Here is a 13,683-nt window from a genome sequence, read left to right on the forward strand (position 1 = left end):
TGTACAGGCTCCAGGAAGTAACACCAACCCGTGCTCACGCAGGCAACCTTAATTTAACCCAGTGCATCACACAAAGAAGACAAGGCAGTTGAAGGAGACTAGTTGTGAAGAAGAGGGCAAAGGATAAAAGAAGATGATGGGGGGGGGAGGGTAAACATCATCAAAATACATTATATACATTAGCTAGAATGAAATTAAGTATTTTTTTAATTATTAAAATAAAGAAACAGCCAGGATTGGCAGGGTAGCCCAGCTGAAAGAGTGCTTGCCAAGCATGCACAAAGCCCTGGGTTCGATTCCCAGCACCTCATAAACTGGGCATGGTGGTGCATTCCTGCAACCCTAGCCGTCAGACAGATGAAGCAGGAGGTTCAGAAATTCAAGGTGATCTTCAGCTCCTGGGACAGTTAGGGGCCAGCCTGGGCACACGAAACCCTAACTCAGAAACAAGCAAACAGAGCCTGCTCATCAAATCTGTTACTTACCCCCTGCCCCAGGCTCCTGGTCTGGCATATGGCCGTTGCTGCCACACATCTGTCCTTGTCTGCACCACAGAGGATGATCTGCTTGCTGGCTGCTGAGGAGCCAGTGAGCCAGGACTTGGGATTATAGAAACAATAAGGACAATAATAATGGCAAACAGCTGTTGCTGGCATTGCCGGCTGCCAGGCACAGGCCCAGATACTTCACAAAGCGTGCTCCATTTTCTCATTACACCCTGGGACTCCGTCCTCCAGACACCTGGCACTCAGAGCTGAAATCATTTGACCTAGTCCGCACACGCTCACGTGACCCCACAGGGCCATGTCTTGCCCACAAGGCCAAGCACCCAGGAACTGGAGCCAACACATGTTTGAGGAAGAAAGAAAGGAAGAGGGGAAGAGTTTGTAAATGTGCATTCTGCAGTTCATAAATCTGTGTATATATAGATATTACATTTGCATACATATCTTGTGTGTGTATTTATGTATGCATGCATGTATGCATGTATGTCTGTTTCAGAACACTTTTCAGAATCTGCTAGACCCTATAGTTTATATACATTATTCTATTTATTACATCTGTCAAATAAACTAAATAGTTTCTAATTCCAATTTAACTTCATTTTGTTTTCTTATTAGGGTTGATAGGTCAGTGATAGAGCAGCGGACAGCACTGAGGAAGGTCCTGGGCTCAGCCCCCGCAGCAGGGAAGGAAAGGATTAAAATCTTCATAGTGTTACGATCTTTACAGTGGCCATTTTTTCAGTCCTACAAGTAAGATTTTATATGGAGCACATAACCCGTGCTTCCTTCCCACCACTGCCTCAGTGACAAAGACCAATCCATCATTGTGAGAAAACTGCCAGAAACCGCGAGAATTAAATTTCTCTGCAAAAGCAGCAAAACACTTTAAACCACAAAGCTCTGTCCTCACTTCCATTTATTTTTGTATATTCCTTTGTTTTAAAGGTAAGATTCTCTTTGTGTCTGGGTAGGCAAGTCCCTCAACACCTGTGGACAGCCTTCAAAGCGCTTTCTCGATTTAGATCCTCAGGGCATGTCAGGTACCTGCTGGATGGCTGAGGTTTCTGTCTACAGTAGACCGAGCACCTGTGCAGGGATGTATGGATGTGGGGATGCAGGGATGTAAGGATGCAGGGAAGCGGGTACACAGGGATGCAGGGATGCTGAGCAAATGTGATTGGTGCTGGGGGATGTTCCTGAGGGACTAACTCCACTCAGTGGTCCACAAGGCCCTCTGTTTTCCTCTCCATAGAGAGCGTTTTCTAGTCACAGGAAGGCTTGGGGTGGCTTGTTAGAAGGCCCTCGTATAGACAACAGAGATCATCCTCACCAATGAAAAAAATGAAAGGGGCGGGTAGAAAAAAAAATAGCTTAGTTTGAAGCACACTAGGGCTGGGCACGTGTCACACAGTTATAACCCCTGTACTTAGAAGACTGAATGAAGGAGGAGAGCCACAAGCTTGAGGCCGCCATGGGCAACATAGTGCGTTCCAACAAGGAAGGAGGGAAAGAAGCAAGGAAGGTGCACTAGAGACACAAAGAAACAACCAACTATCTGAAAACATCGATCCATCTGGCCTGTGCTGCTCAGTCCATAGACTTTCCCCAAGCCCCAGGTACCAGATCCAAAAAAAAAAAAAAAAAACCTCAAAGGACCTCCAGACTTTCATGTGTGCGCATACATGTGTGTGTGTGTGTGTGTGTGTGTGTGTGTGTACTCTCCAAGGATATCCTTTCTTTCCTGTCTTGCCTTGCACACACTTAGATTACAGGCAAGCTGTCAGGCTCCTCTAGCATTTATGTGAGCTCTGGAGAGCTAAACACAGGTCGCCATGCTCGCACAGCAGGCACACGGAACCAATTCCCAAGGCCCTGGGAAGTATTTGAGGAAAGAAACAAAAACAGAAAAAGAATCGTGTTGAGTACACCTTCTCCTCCCCTCATCTTCTCTACCCCACGTTAAAGGGAGAAGGGGAGTGGTGGAGCAGCTGTAAATAGAGATCAGGACAGTATATTGAGGTGCTGCATAACCCTTGAACTCCATGGAACTTTCCCCTTTCTCTAGATGTGCTAGATAAGCAAGAATATGCCACGAGTGAATGGGATTTGCCCTGCTGAGGGTGGGTGGTGAACAAGATGACCAAAGTGACTGGACTTAGCTTAAAATAGTCACTTCCTTGTGGGACCGTGGACCAAAATAACCTCTAGGTTGTTTCAATAAAATCGGAGTGGTAATATTTAACTCCCAGCATCCTTTGAGTGGGTAGCAAGGTTCACAAAGACTACGTGCTCACCACAGGACTCCTTCTGCACAGAACTCATTCTAGTTGGGACCTGAAATGTCTCCAGGGGCCCATGTGCCAAAAGCTTGGTCCCAAGCACAGCCACAGTGGTTGGTGGTATTGAGAAATGCTTGGGTTGTACAGGCTTTCAGCACATTAACACATCAGTCTACTAATCGGTTCCTAGCTTGATGGGCTTGGAGAGAAGATGAATACTTGGATCCAGCTGGAAGAACTGGGTCCATCTCAGCAGCCTTTTGGGGTCTCGACGTGGCTCTTGGTAGAACCCCCTTCTCTCCTATCTGGCACTTTTTTGTCTGCCACACACTCCTACCCTGTTGTTTTGCCTCATCATAGACCCATGGCACTGGGGCCAAGGAACCATAGAGTAAGACCTCTAATGCAGTGATCCAAAAAAAATCTTGGCTCTATATGAAGTTTCTTAGCTATTCTGTCACAGTGATGGAGAGATCCTGGCTCGACACGCTACGTGATTATGTGGGGGTTGGGGCGGGGGTATGCTTATATAAATGACAGAAGTCAGACAGAAGTGTGCATATTCCTCTGACCCAGCTCAAACTGTAGGAGTAGAAGCAACTGAAAAATGCACTCCAAAAATCAGGAGCATCGAGCAGCCAGAGTGCATTCCCTGCCTTCAACTATGAGCCCCATCCTAGGCGGAGAGCCAACGGTTCCCACAGCTTTGCAGTATATGTCGCAGACAAAGCCCTGTCTCCTGATTCAGGTGGTCATCCTCAGCTAAGCATGTAAAAGGGAAACAGACAGGCTAGACCCACACAGCAAATGACCTCCACCGACTCTCCCAGAGTCCCCGGCACCCTTGTCTCTCTGACACCTAGCTACATGGTTGTGAAGACAAGGCAGGTCTGAAGACCTGGGTTCTTCCTTATAGGCCCTTGCGAGTCATAATCTCTCTGCTCCACAGTCAAATGGGCAGGCATAAGGCCACCTGCTTTACCTTACAAAAAGGCCGATTCCAGTAGCTTTTGATTCTGAGTTGCATGGCTAAGAAACAAACACGAGTTGGGAGAGGCTGTTGGGTGTTGGGGGGTCACTTTTGTCTTTTTTCAACCCCATCCTGACAATGCACCTCTGGAGGTCAGGACTCCAGTTACTTTGGCAAAGTCTCTCTTATTGCCAAGTGCTGTCCAGTGTCACCCATCCCATCCTATCCCGTTCCTCAGTAAGCTCGGGAGACTTACCAGAGCACCTTCTAGCAAAACCCACTTCGGTCCTGTCTGAAGCAGCTGCAGGCTTCAACCAGAGGCTGGGCTATTTACTTTTTGTTTCTCAATGCCTCCCGTTTCTAAGAGCTCCTTGCCAGAGAAGAGGGAGGAGGGGAAGCAATCTCCAACAGCCTGTATCTGAGAGAGAACTTCAGGCCACACAAGCAGTGGCTCTGACAGCTGGCAGCAGCAATTATCCACCTTGATGGCTTCTTCTCCATGCCCTCCTTCAGGGACTCACCTCTGGGACTGTCTCCTCTATTGAAAAATTCCTTTGAAGCTGGTAGACAGGAGTTACACTGCAGAAGTTTTGGTTGCGTCACAGAAAAAGAGCCTGAAGAAGAACCACTTGGGTCAGACTAGACTCAAGTATGCTGGAATCACCATCAGGTATTGAAAATGGGTGGCTAGGCAGGGGTAGGATCAGCAAAAACATATACAGACACTACCCAGCTGGCTCGGTGCCAGCCCTGGCCAAAGGGCATTTACACACACACACACACACACACACACACACACACACACACACAGACAGACACACACAGACACACACGCTAGAGCATCTGGGTTCTAACGTCACTTCTCTCCCTATCTAGTCTCACGACTTCAATGGGTCCACACTTCAAACATTCTCTGTGAAATAAAAATACATCACTGGGTGAGTATTCCTCAAATGATGGTTCTATAGCACACTCAGATCCAAGAAAACGCATTCTGTGATCATGAGTACGGATTTGTCCCATGCTACCACCAGGAACACTCCCTTCCTCCGTTGCGAGACTCCTGGCAATTAGAAGAACCTGGCTTTTGTGTTTTCTGTGCCTCTAGACACACACAAGAGGGTCCACATGCATTCCAAAGTTCAGTGGGATTCCAACTATTTGAACCAATCCCTAGGAATGCTCAAAAGTTATTCCTACATTATATGTGGTAGATTACAAATATTGTCAGGAATGCAGATTGGGGATCATTAAGAGTGGCACCTGGGCTAAGGGGACGGCTCAGTGGGTGAAGTGCGTGCTGCATAAGCACGAGAACCTGACTCCGGGTCCCCGGGATCAGTGGAAAGCTGGATCCTGTACCCCACATCCACAAGCCCAGGACCCCCAAGGTAAGAAAGGAGGAAGAGACTGGAGGATCCCTGAAGGCAGGTGGCCAGCTAGGCTGCCTTATGAGACAGGAAACAATAAGACTGACACCCAAGGTTAACTTCTGTCTCCTACTTACAACACAGATGCCCCACACTCATATCATATGTCACATGTAAATGTGGGTGTGTGCACATACACACACGCATGCACGCACGCACACACACACACACACATTTTTAAAAAGCGGTTTTCAAGTTCCTTGGGCCAGCATGAAATATGCGCCTCCTAAAAGTTCCCTGGGGAAGGTGAGCCCCCCTGCATATGTCCTCAGTAAGAGTGACCAGCTTCTGGAGCCGCAATGCCACCCAACATGCCTGCTAACAAGGCAAAGACACAGTGCTTTCATGTTTTGTCTGACGACTTGACTAATGTCTACCTCTCTCGAATGTGCTAGCGCCTGCACTGGTTCCCACGCATCCCACCTACCACCCCTGGGATGTTTTTTTGGGGTCTGAGTTTACACAACACACATCTCACGGCGTTGTCTTCGGTACAATATTCTTGAACCACAGAAATGGTTCTGAGCGGCTGGATGCTTGTGTGGGTTCTAAGAACTCAAAGATGCACCCAAAAGCCTCCTAGGCTTTCAGGAGGATCTCTGTCTCCCTGAGATGACAGGCAAGTCCTAAGCATTCATAATGGTAAGTGGTAAGAACTAGAGAGCCCACAGACCTGACCCATCTCAGCACAGCCTGGCAGGCACTGCTACAGTGAGCAAGTATGTGGTGGAGAGATGGCAGAGAGAGAGAAGTGGAGCGGTTTGTGTGCTACGTACGAAGAGACGTGGAACTGGAGATGCAATGGGCGTGAGGAACAGCCTGATGTGAGAGGGCTGACACCTGAGGCCATGGAGATGCTGTGAAGGGACTGGTCCTGCAGACCCCAAGCTGCACGATCTCTATGACTCAGGACAACAGCAGCATATCCAAGAAGAATCCGGGTGAGGGTCCAGAACTGATGGGGTGGCAGAAGCCAGGGGCCTTGAACCAGACCAATAAATTTTTGCAATGAACATTTGCAAGTATAGCTGTTTGGACAAAAGGGTATTCTATGTGGCACATCACAGCTTCTATGGTGAGATTTTTTTTCCTTTTTTGTGGGAAGTTTGTAAGAGTAGGAGGGTACTGAGAAATGAATGGAACTGAGGTATATGATATGAAATATATTAAGAATAAACAAAAGTAATGGGAAAAAGAACTAGATAACCCGACAGTCCAAGAAACGGGAAATTTGGTAGCATTTGCACCAAACAGGCACCTGCCCATAGTTACAAAGCAGGAAGGGATTTTTCAGGTGCAGAAGGTCACCTCTGGAAGCCATTGCAAGACATCCAAGAATAAAGCATCTCCAGGGATGGGTGAGTCCTTGGAAGTCACATCTAGAAAGTGTGTTAAGGCTTGCATAGATTTCGAAGATGCTGCTGCTTGCACTTTTCAGTGTTGGAAGCAGGAACATTCCTTGACTTCTGTAGACATGACAGATGACTACATACTGTAACTATCAGTCTGCAGCTGGACTGGTTTTGGGACAAGGTTCAGAAATCTGGTCTTAGCTACTGAGCCATCTCTCTAACGTAGAGAGTTGGGGACACCAACCCACTCACAAAACTTTCAACTCAAAATTTGTTGTAGGGATAAAAATGGAGCAGAAATTGAGGGAATGACCAACCAATGGCTGGCCCAATTTGAGACCCATCCTATGAGAGAACACCAACCTCTGACACCATTAACCATATTCTGCCATACTTGTAGACAGGAGCCTAGCATAATTGTCCTCTGAGAGGCTTCACCCAACAACTGATGGAGACAGATGCAGAAACCCACAAACAAACATTAGGTAGAGCTTGGGGGATTTTGTAGAAGAGGGGGCAATGTATTGAAGGAGCCAGAGAGGTCAAGGACACAAGAAAACCTACAGAATCAACTAACCTGGGCCCAAAGGGGTCCACAGAGACTGAACCACAGACCAAAGAGCATGCATGGGACGGAACTAGACCCACTACACATATATAACAGATGTCTTCATGGGGTCCCCTAACAACTGAAGCAGGAGCTATCTCTGACTCTGTTACCTTGGGATCCCTTTTCCCTAACTGGGCTGCCCGTGCCTAGCCTCAATAGGAGAAGATGTGTCTAGCTAGTCCTGCCGCATCTTGATAAGCCAAGGCAGGTCAATATACATATGAGGCCTCTCCTTCTGAGGAGAAAGGTGGGGTGGGGTGGGGTGGGGGGAGGGGATGCAAGAGGGAGGGACTGGGAGGAGAGGAGGGAGGGGAAGCTGCAATCTGGGTGTGAAATTAATTAATTAATTAATTAATTAGGGGGGAAAAAAAAGATGAAGAATAGGTCTGGTCTTTCTGGAGGAGACTCAGGACCAGACAGAGATGTGTACACAGGGAGTGATGCCTTCAGGTCTATTTGCAGAAAGGATCAAGTAGGAAGGGAGTGGAGATGAGTTCGCACAAGCCTTCACCCGCCTCTGGCTGACTGCCGAATGCTTCTTTCTCTATTACAGCCTTGGAGCTGTGCTCTGACTCTGAACTACTCGCCTAAGAAAGTGGAGACTGGGGGCTGGAGAGATGGCTCAAAGGTTAAGAGCACTGTCTGTTCTTCCAAAGGTCCTGAGTTCAATTCCCAGCAACCATATGATGGCTCAGGACCATCTAAAAGGAGATCTGGTGTTCTATTCTGACATGCGGGCAAAAACGCAGGCAGAATACTGTACAGATATAAATAAATAAATCTCTAAAAAGAAAGAAAGAGAAGAGTGAAGTAAAGAAGAGAGGAAAGTGTCAGTCAGGGACCTGATCCAACAGTCCAAATGAAGATGAGGATTACAATGGCATCTGGAGCGAGACTGCAGCCTTCTGATATACTTCAGAGGGAGAAGCAATGGGCATTAATGGTGAAATAAAGTGGTACGAGGCTTGGGGCACAGGGTGACCCTTTTCAATTTAAAGGAGCCCAAGTTCTTTGCCTCTAACCACAGATCAATTGGCATCTCCACCAAATGAGACAGGGCACAGCTGGAAAAGCCAGTCTGGGGAGGGGATAAAGAATTTGTAACATGGACAGGCTGAGCTTGAAGCAAAAACAGGAACTGTATTGGGAAATATTAAGGAGATGAGAGATGTGTGTAGCATTTGCATGTGAGAATGAGGCTCCAGACAGCTCAGGAATCTGAGCTCAGCTGTCCTTGACTTCCTAGCTTCCTAGGCAGGTGGAGGACTCAGGTGTGGAAGCCAACATGTGGCCCTACAGGCCCAGTGCCCATCACAGAGCCCAAGACAATAGAGGCACTCCACAAAGGAAGACTCTCTAAAAGTTCAAAAGCCACCCACAACATTTTATCTCAAACTTAAATAGAAGTATTTCCAGTTTGCTAGGAATCCAACAGGAAAAAAAAAGTAAATGAAAGAGCCAACTGGCAGAAGAGAGAACGTGTTTAATTCAGAGTGCCTGCTTGGCCCTGCCCTGCGGGCACCTGGAATGGCTTGCCCTTTCGTAATACAGTTTCTGTCACTTGGGTATCTTTATGTCATTGTTGGGGAGGGAGCTGTTTATTCCTTTTCATTGTTGAAATCAGGAAATGAAATTGGTTCTAGTGGTTTCTTGATATCTGTAGACGTGACAAATGGCTGCACACTGGCCTTTCCTCAAGCCGTTATCATTACATTTGTTAGGTATAGTGTTCTGCCTGCATGTATGCCTTCCCACCAGAAGAGGGCACCCAATCTCGTTATGGATGGTTGTGAGCTACTACATGGTTGTTGGGAATTGAACTCCGGACCTTTGGAAGAGCAGCCAGTGCTCTTAATCTCTAAGCCATCTCTCTAGCCCTTATCATTACATTGCTTTGGAAAGACCAACAAGTATATAGTTCTCTGGGGAATAGGAAGAGACAGTCTGAAACTCCAAGAGGAGGGTAGAATTTCCAGTCATGAGGCAAGCCTTCCCCTAGTGTCAGAAGACTCCAAATGCCCACCTCCTGTGAATGGTCTCAGAATGGAGCCCGTGCCACAGAACTTGTTCTCTGAACAGAACATACTGATTAGGGCTCCTGGGCTTTTTCTCCTAAGAGCTGACTGCCCTATCCCAGTAGCCTAAGGCACAGCAGGTGAGGTGACATGAGCTACCGAGATGCACGTGATTTCACAGGTGAGAGGACAGCCCTGCTGAGCACTTGAAGTTGTGTTTGAAACATGTGTCACCAAACGCTGAGACTCCCAGATTTGAAGCTATACCATCCCACACACCATCATCATGAGATCTAGAAGCTGGGGCAACTGGGGCTTTCCTGCCATATACTTGAGTAGACTTGAAGGCTTATGGGGGGGCCGATAGCTCAAGTCTCTGGGCACTCTCCCTACAGGCATAAGACCCTAAATTTAATCCTCAGAGGCTATGTTAAAAAGCCAGGTGTGGAGGCTCATGCCTGTACTGCCAATGCTCACAAGGCGGAGGCAGGTGGATCCCTCAGACCCCCTGGCCAGCCAGCCTAGGCTATTCAGGAGTCTCCATGCCAATGATGGGCCTATCTCAAAAACCAACTGACTCTTGAAGGACAAAACCTAAGGGTGATTGACCTATGGCTTCCACACAAATTCCTACATGGGCATGAGTACCCACACACATCCCCATGTGTCTATGTCCATGCTACACACCTCCACACACACACACACACACACACACACACACACACACACACACTAAAAATTTGCTGTCATTACTTACAGGATATACCATTATGCTTTATATAATAATTTTGTGCCTTGAGTCTTATAAAGAACTTACAGATCTCTAAGCAAATATCTTGCTGGGTCAAGCAAATTAAGAAAATTCTCTCATCACTGAATTTTTCGATTGCTGTATGCCACCAGATCAATATTTGTATACATGAACTACAAGCACATTTTCACTGACACCCCCCTCCATACTTCTTTCAAGAAAACAAAAATGTAAGGGACTAGTGACCCTTTCTGGGTATCACCTTACAACATGAAGTGTAGACTTGGAACTCTGGTTGGAATCTCTTGCTTTGGCCCACTGTTTATGTCACTCCTGAGTTGATGGGGTCTCAAGGCAAAGCTGAAATGGAAGAGGGAAGCCTGCCTGTAGAAACAGAGCACTGGAATCTAGTGAGTGATTCTTCCCACTTCCTGTAGTGTGGGTCCTTTTATGAACTGCTATTCGTATCTATTTGGTTACACAGTAAGCCAGTTGGGGTTGAGAAGATGTCTCAGCCATTAAAGCACTTTGCTGCACAGACACGGGGGTCTGATATTGGATCCCACCACCCAGTGAAAAAAGGTAGGTGTGGTGAGACATGTCTGTAATCCCAGGCTGGGGAGGAAGAGACATGAAATCCCTGCGTCTTGCTCACCAGCTAACCCAATTGATCGGGGAGCTATAGGTTCAGAGATAGACCCTGTCTCAATAAAGATTAAGATGAAGGGCTGGGGAGATGGGTCAGTAATTAGAGAGCTTGGTATGCCAGTGTGAAGACTGGAGTTCAGATATCCAGAATGTATGTAAAAGCACAGCAGGCAGGGTACCACCTGTAATTCAAGAACCTGGGAGACCAATAAAAGGTGATTCTCAAGGCAATTTAGCTATTTAGACCAGCCAATCACTGAGCACTGGGTTCAGCTACGTGACCCTGGATCAATAAATAAAATGAAGAGCAATTAAAGACATCCTACATCAATTTCAGGCCGCCACATATAAGCATGAATGCATATATACCCACACACATTCAAACATGAATGGACATACACACACACACACACACACACACACACACACACATCACCACCACACCACAGATGGAGAGCAACTGAGGTAGATACTCAGTGTCAACCTCCAGCATCCATATGCACAGACAAGCATGTGCAAAAGCATACACATGTGCATACAAAAACACATTTGTATACATAGCCCACAATACACACACAAAAAGCCAATTGCTATTAGCAGCCCTTTTTGCCTAACATTTGTACTCAGGGATCATCTAGTTGACAACAAAGGATTCCTATACTCTTGCCATAGTTCCTATCCCTACAAGCTGATACTGGAAGAGCCCCAAGGCTTCTTGGTCCCCTCTGGAGAACTTCTGGGCAGGGGCCATGGGTCCCCAATGCTAAGAGCTCACACAGCACCAGCATTTCTTCTATGGGATAGTACCGCTCCCCCCATCATCCCTGATCTTGTCACTCACCAGTATGTCAGTTATCAAAGTCACAAAAGGGAGGGTACACTGAAAGGTAGAGGAAGAAGAGGAGGAGTTGAAGGAGGAAGAAGAAGGCTGGCTCTTTCTTCTTTCTTTGCCTATCAACATGGTTTTTCCTCTGAGATGTTGCATAACTTGGTCTGTGATGCCTAGTGAATACAAAATCTCCCAGGACCCAGACAGCCATATGCCTCTGCCACCCTCACACCTCAAGTCACCTCCTTCAAGCTCCATTTAACTGGATAAGCACTTCCAGGAAGCATCATCTCACCTCACAGGATGCCCAAAAGATTCCCAATGACTCTCAGAGACAAGCTAGTGACTGATTAAAATGCAATGAGTTAATGGCTGAGACGGAGTTATATTATATAAATGCAGGTTTATTGAAAGCAGTGTGGGAGGGTGAGGGGGCACATGCAGAGAAAGGAGAGAAACAGAAAGAGAGAAAGAGAGAGGAGAGGAGAGAGAGAGGAGGGAGAGCCAGCCACACCCTGCTGCAAGTAGGGACCTAACAGTTGGGGTAAAGAACTACATCTGCTCCCACAGTCCTTGGGTCCAGTTTTAGAGCTCAAGAGAAAGTGTCTGGTCCAAGTAATCCAAGAGACTACACAATCACTAAGTAGTGATAATGGTCAGTCACTTGACCAATGGGACCCACACAAGCATAGGAATATCTAGTCTGTGAATTACAGGGAGATGATTAGAGCTTTTCTCCATCCTGTGAATACTGGGCTATTCTTTTGAATTATCCAACAGCTATTGTGGATGTTTTTGCCGACTCCCAAGTATGCTTCCCTGTTCAACTCCCACCCCAATGCAGAGATTACATCACATCACACATATTAAGATATTTTGGTCTCTGTAGACCTAATAAAAATAGATTTGCTATACCGAGGGAGTCTGAACGGAACTGATAGCATGTCTTTTACAAGCCACTCACCAAAAGATGAAGTGATTGTTGTTCCATTTTACTCCCATTTGGGCCAGGGTGATCTCCAGGATGCAGAAACCCAGTTAGAAGTCTTGAGGTAAAGGACGTTACAAGATGCCCAATACACCTATATATGATACGCTCTCCTCCTTTCAGGCTTGCCTTCCCAACCCAGACAATATACCTTTAATCCCAGCATGGAGGAGGCAGAGAAAGATCCCTGTGAGTTTGAGGCCAGCCTGGTCAACATAGCAGGAACCATAACAGCTAGAACTACATGGAGAGGCTTTGTCTCAGACAACAGCAACAACAACAACAACAACAACAAAATCATTTTGTAGATCTAAACCCCACATTTTGTCTGAGTCCAACTCTAAAAGATCACCTAGGAATTTAACCTCTCAATGGAGCATTCTAAGTCCTAAGGAAGTAGAGTGACTAAATTCTCTCTCTCTCCTTCTCTCTCTCTCTCTCTCTCTCTCTCTCTCTCTCTCTCTCTCTCTCTCTCTCTCTCTCTCTCTCTCTCTGTGTGTGTGTGTGTGTGTGTGTGTGTGTGTGTGTGTGTGTGTGTTATTTTTTATGTGCATGTGCATGACACACCACAGCACATATGCGGGGTCAGAGGGCAACTTAGGATGCTGGTCCTCACCTTCCACCTTGTTTTAAGGCAGGAGCTCTCTGGTTCACTGACACATAAGGCAGGCTAGCTGAGCATCAAGCTTCAGGCAAGATTCCTGTCTCCACCTCCCATCTTCCAGTAGGGGTTGCTGAATGTCTGTGCTAGTGTTTGGCTTTTACGTGAATTCCAAAGAACCAAGCCCAGGTCATCAGGCTTGAGAGGCAAGCATCTTGCCCACTGAGCCATTCCTTGTGCCCTCCAACTTGCTTTTGAAATTAGGTGGTTTCCTGGGGTATGTAAAGAGGTGCCCAGCTCTGGTTATAACATGAACTGATATGTCTGGAGAGCCTTTTACAGGCAGAATATCTGCATCATTCAGGCTTTGTCAAGTTGGAGAATAGCTGTAGGGGATGAAACAAACCCAGAATGCAGTTGGACCCCACCCGTGATCACAAGCTTTGAGCAGATGCTCTCCCGTGATGTTCTGTCATGGAGGGCCATGAATAATGGAAAAGCCACAGAATATCCTCAAGTATTTTCATTTTCACAGCAGGGGTGCAGGTTCAGCAACTGCTTTCATGTGGCGATTGAGAAAATCAAGGCATGAGTGAGGTCTTTCAGAAGCTAATCCACAATTATCCTTCGCCAAGGAGATGTAACTAGAGATTGTTTGCATCGAACCATGTCAGTAACTTGCAAACACACAGGGTTCATAGAGT

General features: G+C 46.8%; 2 protein-coding genes across 3 annotated transcripts in view; both read right to left on the bottom strand.

The window, feature by feature from the left end:
- Positions 1–8,155, bottom strand: part of Prpf18 (pre-mRNA processing factor 18) — an 807,949-nt gene extending 799,794 nt beyond the window's left edge. The window contains exon 1 of the mRNA XM_051151336.1: positions 8,145–8,155. The gene's annotated coding sequence lies outside the window, so the exon portion shown is untranslated. The remainder of the gene's footprint in view (positions 1–8,144) is intronic.
- The window catches only part of Camk1d (calcium/calmodulin dependent protein kinase ID), a 389,294-nt gene that overhangs the window by 185,378 nt on the left and 190,233 nt on the right, over positions 1–13,683 (bottom strand). The gene's annotated exons all lie outside the window — the stretch shown is intronic.

This window comes from Acomys russatus, chromosome 9 (assembly GCF_903995435.1).
Source record: "Acomys russatus chromosome 9, mAcoRus1.1, whole genome shotgun sequence".
Classification (NCBI taxonomy): domain Eukaryota; kingdom Metazoa; phylum Chordata; class Mammalia; order Rodentia; family Muridae; genus Acomys; species Acomys russatus.